The following is a 9,579-nucleotide window of genomic DNA, read 5'->3' on the forward strand; positions in this document are numbered from 1 at the left end:
CAAAACTAATGTCTATCTGGCTGACCTCTAAGATTTTGTAGTGTTCCTTAATAGTAAAGACATAAACATTTAAGAACGTACCTTATGCGGATCAGATAGAGAGTCTGACTTAGTGAATCCCACAAGGTATGCCTTATTCCGAAGATCAATGAGGTGTGATCTATTTTGAGATAAATAGGAATAGAGTTAGCCCAAATCCGTATTAACAGAAACATGTCGTTAACACCAATTTGGTGATGTCGTGTAGGCAGTGCTGCTTTATGTCAAAGGATTATTAGCACTTGAAATGTCTAATCTAGTGCTATGAGCTAAGTACAATAAACGCCAATTGCACTCAAATATGGCACCGCACATCCTGATATGGAACCTTATGCTCCATAACCTCCGTAAAGGTCTCGAAAGCAACACCTTTGGGTCTAGTTCGATTGGTGGACCAGAATATCATTAAAACTATACTCGAAACTTTTGGTAGTGTAGAGTTTCCCTAACATTATTCATCTCAAAGTCCTACTTCAGGTGCAAGTCAGTTTTTTGTAACTCTAGCAATTTTTTATTATGTACATGCAAGGACATTATCCCTAACTGATCAAATATTCATTTAAGACGGGAATACCACATCTGCCTAGATTGTTCTGCATCCATAAAGTGAAAGCCTCATCTAAACCGAGAGGGTGTTCTATGGTCTATAACTATTTGAATCAATACATGTAAGTTCTTCAAAAACTTCCATATATATTTCGTATCATGATCCCATAAGGCAACTTTTTATCGCACTATTTCATTCATCTCATTCGACATGGATTGTTTATTTCTAATTGACCAATCAGTTCTACGTTGTTAGTAATCAACATAACGCAATTCGATATCGTCACTTTTCTTTTATGTCTATAGCTACCATATAACTGGAACATCATCCATAATAATCTCATTCCAATTCCATAGCTCATCCAAACTAGTATACTGGATTAAGAACTTTAGGTTTTGGGTGTAATCCAGATTTAATCTCATGAGATGAAAATGATTGAGACAAGAATTGAGGGAGAGATTCGTTCGTGCATGTTCCTCCACTTTCGGAAAGATGCATCATTCAAACCGAGTAATATGTTGTACTTCAGGTGAAGGAAAGATTGATTGGCTATTTGCCGATGTATTAGGATCGGCCACTAAGTGCAGTCAACCTACCTTCAAGGGATGTCCGATAAATGTTTGCAGCGTCCCGTCCCTCTTGGGACAACGATATCCGTTAGCCACGTCTTTCCTAGCAAGCATGTTTACAGCTGGTATATGTGATGTTGTCACGTTTACTAGATTAGAGAAAGTGTCTGGTAACACTTTGATGATCTAGATGAGACATAGTAGGGACGTCCACGCTAATTCACTTCGTTCTTCAAGAACATTAACGTTCTTATCTCCCCCTAACAGAGAGAAAATTGTCTTATTCAAGTGACATAATAGCTTGCAAGGGTATAGGAGAATCATAACCGACATTGATTCACATCCTTTTGTGAGGACCCACTGTGGTACATTATGGCGATGTAATTAGCATATAAAGTGTACACCCAAAATGCGTAAGTACGAAACTTCAAGTTTGTACCCAATTACCAACTGTAACACTAAAATAACATTGGGTGGCGGGCCCCGAGCGGATCAACATAGTTGAAGTAGTGCATGGTCCTAGGCAACGGTTAGGAGTTTGGTACATATGACCAACAACCGAGTGATCAATTGAAGGTGTTTAATGAAAGCTTCTGCCAAGCCATTTTGGGGTGAACATGGGAATTTAGTGTGCCATTACAAACTCAATAGACATGCAATACTTATCAAAGTATCTTCAATGTAAACTCTCTGACATTATCTAGTCTTCTAGACTTTAAGATTTTAGAGTGGCGGGCCCATAAAATCGAATAAGTCCACAAATGTTCCCTTGAATCTGCTGTAGAAAAGATAGTGGATCCAAAAGGATCATTATAGTACATAGCCGTGTAATTAGCTTGCTTATTAATGATCTTAATAGTTGAGTCAGAATTCTCGCAGTTAAGATCAGGAGCATGCTTGGCAAGGTATGCTTCTAGGTATGATATCCTTATCACTAGTAAGGGGATGCCCTAAACGGCACATCACATTTCAACCTGGATGTCCCAAATGTTTGTGCCACTGTGAAACTTCTTTGGAATCTCAGGCTTCTGGCTGGCCACATAGTGGTCCTAAATGGTTGTAATCCATTCGATAAACGTTCTATCATCTCTAAAATACACTTCTGGCTATATTCATATGAAGTGTTAAGGAATTTTTACTTCAATTTCTACATTGGTTTCAATATGGTAATAGTTTTCTCGAATATCCTTAAAGCTCAAAAAGCGGTCTTTCGGAACAAAGTGAGTATAAGGCTTCCCTTTTATGGTAAAATTAGTACCATTAGACAATAGAGGCAGTGCCATGCCCCACAATCAGGTTGGATAAGCCTGAAAGGTTGCCAGAGAGGTGATTAGGTATGAAGTTAGCATATAGAACCAGACAACTAACTTCCTCACAAGAACATACCTAAGGATGAGTTAATTGGGTTCGTCACGTGTATTAACTTTAATCAATTAACTCGTATTCGAGAATAGTAATGTCATCCATACACCAAACTTAAATTCGGAAACATAGAAAGTTGTTCACAAAGTAACCAAATATACAAGGGGGGTTCAGCCATGAGGCTTTCCATGTTAAATTTCGCTTTTCCAAATGTGTTAGGTGGAGCAAAATTAGTCTCACAGGCTGACTATAGGAATGGTACTCTTCAACAACATTAGTAGGGCACATACAAGTGCATAACCAATGCTCTATTCCATCAAAACAAAATTAGATTCTGCAGAGTTTGAGGTTCAGGAAATTGTCCCTTATTCTTGAAGTTTTTGGTCTTAGGTGCCAATGATCACACTTCTGGCTATGATGCCACCTCTTAGCATATCCTCATTCTACCATATGTTGTAAAACAAACTTAAAAGTGGTTGTGAGAGAGAAACAAACCCAGACTTAGGTTTGAAGGGTTCCAACTAAAACTGGAGGGGTCTATTCTGTACGCCTCTGCAGAAGTATAGCATACATTTCAGTGGGCTCTAGTCAAAATGGGGATTCGGTAGACTCCAGCCAAACCTGACTCGATACCGTTTGGTATCTCCGAGTTGATCACTAGGGTACCTTTCCCTCGCAAGTGTGATAGTAATCAGATCCGATAATTCGGTAAACTTTCGCTATCTATGTTGCTGCTTTAAAAGCAATTTAGAGATATGGAAGGGCGAGAAAAATCTTCTCCAATCGAAATTCCATCAGATATAAACTTCAGAGTTGTACCTATTCATGGACGTAAAGGTTTCAATCATGTCTTGCTTTAAGGAAGAATTTATCTTTTCATGATTGAAACGGTTCGCATGAGCGAGTCAAAGAGCCATGGAATCCTCGTTGGTGAGGTACATCCATTTGATATGCTTTAGGCATAAGTCTTCAAATGAAGATCGTAGCGGAGACTTATTCAACTCTTCCACACCATAATTGGCTACAACGATTTAGCAACTAGTCGTAGTTAAGTGGATCGTCACATCTTATATCCACATAAAGTAGTTTCTATCAAAACTTCCAAATCAATGAAATCAAACATGTTACAATTCGACAATTCACTAATGGCAGAAACAAGAATGTGATTGGTGCGTTAGGAAATAAAATCTCCGTAAGCATCAAAGTTAGAACATGCAAGTTCTAAGACATGGTTTGGTTTAAGCGTATTTAAGCATGAAGAACTTTAGGTCTCAACATGAGTGTTGTGCGTTAAGAAACTTCAGGTTTCTATGGCACTTATCCAAAATTTCGAGTTCGGTATTATGAACTTCAGGTTCATAGTTCTTGCAAACAAACACAATATATACAAGACAAAAGTATATATAAAGCAATTGAAAAATAAATTTATTAATAGTGGATAGCTTCGAGACGCTTTGTATGAGAGTTAAGATAAACGGCCTTAAAAATTATGGAGCTTCAGGTTCCAATATTATTTTAATCAGTTGGATTGTAGGCCAGTGGGAAAAAAATATTTTTCACTTTTGGACTGCAGGTCCATAAAGGAAAGTAATTGGGGTGAAAAAGAAGCTAAGGGAAACAAAAGGGCCAAACATGGGCACATTGGAATTAGAGCCCAAAACGTTGGGCTGCTGGCCCAACATCAATTTTCTTTTCAGTATTTTGGGTCTGCTATCAGAGCTGGCCCATGAACTGAGGGCCCAAAACCTTGGAAAAACTGCCCAGGCCCAAAACAGTGGGCTGGGGAAGTGGGCTGACCCAAGGGAGGCCCAAAAAAGGCTTGTCTAATACGGGACACCCCAGCAGCATTGGGTGTGGTTTTGAACGGAGAAGACAGTGCGTCGCCTCATATGGGGACGACTCAGACCAGACAGAGGTCGGGGAAAGCGTGGGTTAGTCGGAAACCCACTGCACATCGACGGAGAGGGAATATCGACGTCGGGGGTCGAAGATTTTTAGAGATTCGAATTTGAATCTCGACGAAACCGACGAGGTTCGACGGGAAACTCGTTGGTTGTCGTCGGGGATAACTATCTTCACCGATGAGGGATGATTTAAAGAACGTAAATTAACCACCACTCCTTGCTTAGTTTAACAGAGATTTCCTCCACTTGATTGCCAAGAAAATGTTCAGAAACAAAACAACTTAATTTTAGTGCTATTGTCGTGATGGATGCTTATTTTGACTAGCTTATTAAGTTTTGGATAACTTATGAATTTAAGGTCTTCAGTTTTAATATTTAACAGTAATGTGTGTGTTTATTTTTCAGTGCAGTGGTTAAAGAAGAGTATAAGAAAAGTTCTGTTTATTTCTCCAGAAAAGATTAAGAAAGGTGAGTTGGACATAGGATTTAAGTTTTAACAACTCAACTTTTTTAAAATTGGGTAAATGCTGCCATATGATGGAAATTCAACTTTGAGTTTTTACTCTTTACTATTTATTTTTTAATTCAGTCTTTGGCAAGCCACCATACATAATAACATAACTTAGCATTACCAAGCAATTAAACATGTAACATAACTTAGCATTTACATTTTTCATTTACCGTTGGTAGCTACGAATCAACTCACTATCAACTTTATATCAACATTGGAGCGTGCCTTAAAAGTGTAAGTCATATTTTTATTCTATTTTATAAAATGAATGAAGTTCTGAAATTTCTGTCTTATGAAACTTAGGTATCAAACAAATTGTAAGCTGTATTGATAAAACATTTTTTGTGTAAAATTTTTCTAACATTTTAAGTGTAAGGAATATTGATGCCTGAAATCCTGTCATCATCAGTTTTTTCCATCAAAATTTTTCAATCGGTTCATTTCTTTTCAAATATGTATAATTTATTTGTGCAACGTCTCTTATAGTTTCTTGGTCAAGCATTTTAAATCATTACCAACTATTTAGTAAAAGTAGTTTTATAGCAACTGCTTGAGCTTTTTGGAATACCTGTTTTAAAAACAAATGGAAAGACTGAAAAACTGTATATAAAGTTAAATTGCGACAGTCAACCATATTTTTCATGCAATTCCAGTATCAATATCTCAGTCACTTTAACTATTAACAATATTTTTTGCCTTTTCTTATTTAATTTTTATGATACTCTCAGAAAAATTATTTCCTCTTACTTATTTTTATTCCAATTTATCCACTTGGATGAAGAGTGAATATCTATTTCAATTTGTTATTTTATGCCTCAAATGGTATAAACCTGAATTAGCCTAATAATCTTAACATACATCTAAAACTTCTCTGTGTGCAGAAAGAAGACATCTCACTGCAACCAACACAATCCAACAAATCTTTTGCCGCTCTTAAAAACATTATCTAAACTCTCAGCTCAAAGTAACTACTCACTTTCCATATGCTTTTCATTTCTTTATACATAAACAATTTACAAAAATTTTAACCATTAGATCACATGACTTAGTATTTACAGTTATATGATTTCTAATTGTTCGTATAAATTTCTTTTTATCCCCAGCAAGACGATCTCATAGCATAGTTTAGCAAATATTCACTACATTATGACAAATTGCTTCTTTGCACATGTTTATTAATTAAAATTTATATACTACAATGTTAGAAATATAATTATCTATCCAATTTATAATCCCGCAGCAATGCGCGGGCATCATTGTCTACACAAATTTAATTTTTAAACTCTTTTCGATGCCAACTTGGGATTTGGGAATTGGAGGTTGTACACCATGTCTATACAAATCTTTTCTTTCAAATGACGTGGGATAATTGAGCTGGAGAAATTCCCGCTTTTAAACATCAATTGGGGCGGCATAAAGTGATCCTGATATATTGAAAATTTGAAGATCAAAGTTTTCAGAAATAAGCGGCAAAATGGTGCTCGTCTTGTCAACTACATGTATACATATCTCCTTAGTTTGAAGCTTGTGAACCAATAGAGAAAATGGATCTCGTTAGCAAAAAGAAAAGAAGTTGTTCTGCCAAAACAGAAGTTTCAGAATTGAGGACTATGGTTGATAGGAATGATTGTCAAACTAAATTGATGCAGAGGTTCATATAACACATTCCTATGTTCTTGTGGAAGAGCTCAAGAACCAAAGAGTAGTTGTTAACTTTGAAATTGGGAGACATATGATGCGGTTCATTTCCCTTTGTTATCTGACGAAAATCCTCAAGCCCCTTGTTGTGTTCCTCCTTTATTTCGGCATTTCCCTCCATGGAACGCTCATACGACCCAATATGGCCATGGCGCTTCTATGGTAATTGAAAATTTAGGAATGAGATCCTTTCTCAAGACATGTCAGCCTTTATTTTCTACTTACTTGCACGATAAAACGCTTAGTTGGCTTTACCGTTGAGGTCTACAAGCTCTTTTTCTGCCTTCATTAGCTTGTGGTTCCAATACTCGACAATACCAGTCTCATAGTCAAGTCACTCACATACTTGATCTATATTTTGCAGCGGCACCTCCAAGTCGAGAGAGCTAAATAATGACATAAGATTTGCCTTGTGTGACCCCGAAAGTAGAGGAAGTTCCATGTTGTCCACCCGTGGAACTCAGCGTTAAAAACCCTCAATTTTATGTCTAAACTTGGACATGGTATTGTGAATTGTTTTGGCTATCTGAGAATTGGAATGACTTTTTTTTTTTTTTTTTCTATGGGTTAATGGTTATGGCAAATAAGTGTGAGAAGCCTATTTATATAAGTGTAGCATTGATGTGGAAGAAAACTCATCGGTTAAAAGAGGGATTGTGTGGTCATGATTTGATGCATGTGACCTACAAAAGTTGTAGGAATCCCCATCATTCCTTTTTTTTTTTCACTCCTGCTATTTAATTTCCAACACATAGGTTAGTCTGTTGTCAAATCTTACACACGCCATACTTCATTTCCAAAATATAGCTATCAACTCTTGGCACTTCATTTTCAACATATAATATAATATAATATAATATAATATAATATAATATGGTTAGGGAGATTGATCAGTAGTAGAGCCATATGGATGCCAGGGTTTGGTCCAGGCCCATCTTAGAATTTTTGCACTATATATCAATTGTGTGCAAGTTTAAACACTATTTAGCGTCAGGTTAGTTGGTGAGTATAGTTTGATAGTTTCAACAAGACATGAGTTTGAAACTTGATGTTTTTTACATATTTTTTGTTTTGTTTCTAAACCCAGCCTTATGTTTTACCATATAAAATTCACTTCCTTTTTGGTTCTATACACTTTAGAGGAAGATGTAATTATGTTGAAAGAAAATGTCATAGTAATATAGTTTTGAGTAATGAATTCAATTTTTATTAGAATCTAATGCAGTACTTTTTTTTCTTTTTATTAAAGCTCGTAAACAAGTTTTGTTTTTAAGATATAATCAACTCAATACTAATTTTTTCATATATACTTTAAAACTCCATCATCATGCTAATGTGTCTTAGAAATCCCATAGTAGCTCCCTGGCCAAGGAGTTTTTTACCTATCGTGTGCATAGAGTGTGCATACCATGTGCATATAGTGTACATATAATTCATGTTTTTGTGTTGAAATATGATTATGATAACATGATTTTCACAATATGTGTAATCATGTGTGAAGGTACATTGTAACATTAATGTATTAATATACATATGATAATAGTAAAATAGATTAATTAATTAATTAATAAAGAAATAATATAGCAGTTTAATTAATTAATTAATTCTAAAGCATATGAATGTTAGGTATAACTGAACAGTTGTATCCAATGGGAAAAGTTGTATGCAAAGGGTATTTTATCTCTATATATTCATCAAATCCCTTTCTTGTCAAAACCATTAAATTCCAATGTATAATTGTGGAGAAAGCCATGCATTAAGATAATTAATTAAGAAATTGCAAAGAAATTGTACATATGATGTGCATGTCATGTGCATACCATGTGCATGATGCATGACGTGCATATAATGTGCACCGGTTGGGTTGTCAGATTTTGGTAAACCGAATTCTTGGCTTTGGTGGGGAATCATGACTAATGGTGTGCTTGCATGGTTTGGTTTTTTTAATTTTATTCTTTTGGTTACTGTACCACTTTGTGGTAATGATAAGTTTAGGAGTTGTGCATGTACATTAACGTACACACACCCTTATTTTTATATTATTAATTAAACTCTACATATGTGAGAAGACTTACAATTTGAAAGCTTTAATTTGAAAGCCCTAATTTCCCGATAATTAATTACGAATTTCTGGACAAAATGTACATTTCATGACCATTCCATGGGCATGCCGTGCATATTTAGTATGTGCATACAACAATTTGAAAAGCAACTTTTGGGACATGCGCAATCTCTGCACATATCCTGCACACAGTATGCACTTATCATGTCAAGGAATCAAAAAAAGAAATAATAGTCAAGGATGGGTGTGATAGGTTTGGTGGTTGGGTTTGTTTCTCTAGGGTTGTCTTAATTATGAGTTATGACGGCTGCATGCATGCTCGAGAAATTTTTAACTAATTGGTTTGGTTATTGTGCATGAATGTCTTTTTGCTTCCTTGAGAGGTGGTGTATTTATTCATGATTGATCAAGCTATTTGTAGTTCATCATTCACTACACTCGAACATTCATCGCACATCTCACTATGTCTCAACATAATACCACAATTCAAGCATGTAGCATATCAAGGAACATTCAACGAAGCACAATAATATTCTCTAGTCATCTTGCTATTCACCCACACATATGCATTCCAACACCATCCAATAATCACACCAATCAATAACACATACAATATATTAAAATGTAGGGCTAGAGCGACATGGTTTGGCCGAAGCCTACATCTCAGAAGCTGTCTCAAATAAATCAAATCCAAGGAAGCAATAAGTCAAATAATGCGATTTCGGACCACTCAACGAAATCCATCAACATTGGGTTCCGAATCACTTAACGGAACCAAGACACCAAAGGGGATTTTGGACCACTCAACGGAATCCAAACTAGGATACGATTCCGACCCCTCAACGGAATCGCGGAGTAGAAGGGATTCCGGACCTCTCAACGGAATT

Source organism: the organism of the source record quoted next, unplaced genomic scaffold (genome assembly GCF_019419815.1).
Source record: "Pyrus x bretschneideri cultivar Hongxiangsu unplaced genomic scaffold, Pyrus_bretschneideri_v1 Contig43, whole genome shotgun sequence".
In the NCBI taxonomy this organism is placed as follows: Eukaryota; Viridiplantae; Streptophyta; class Magnoliopsida; order Rosales; family Rosaceae; genus Pyrus; species Pyrus x bretschneideri.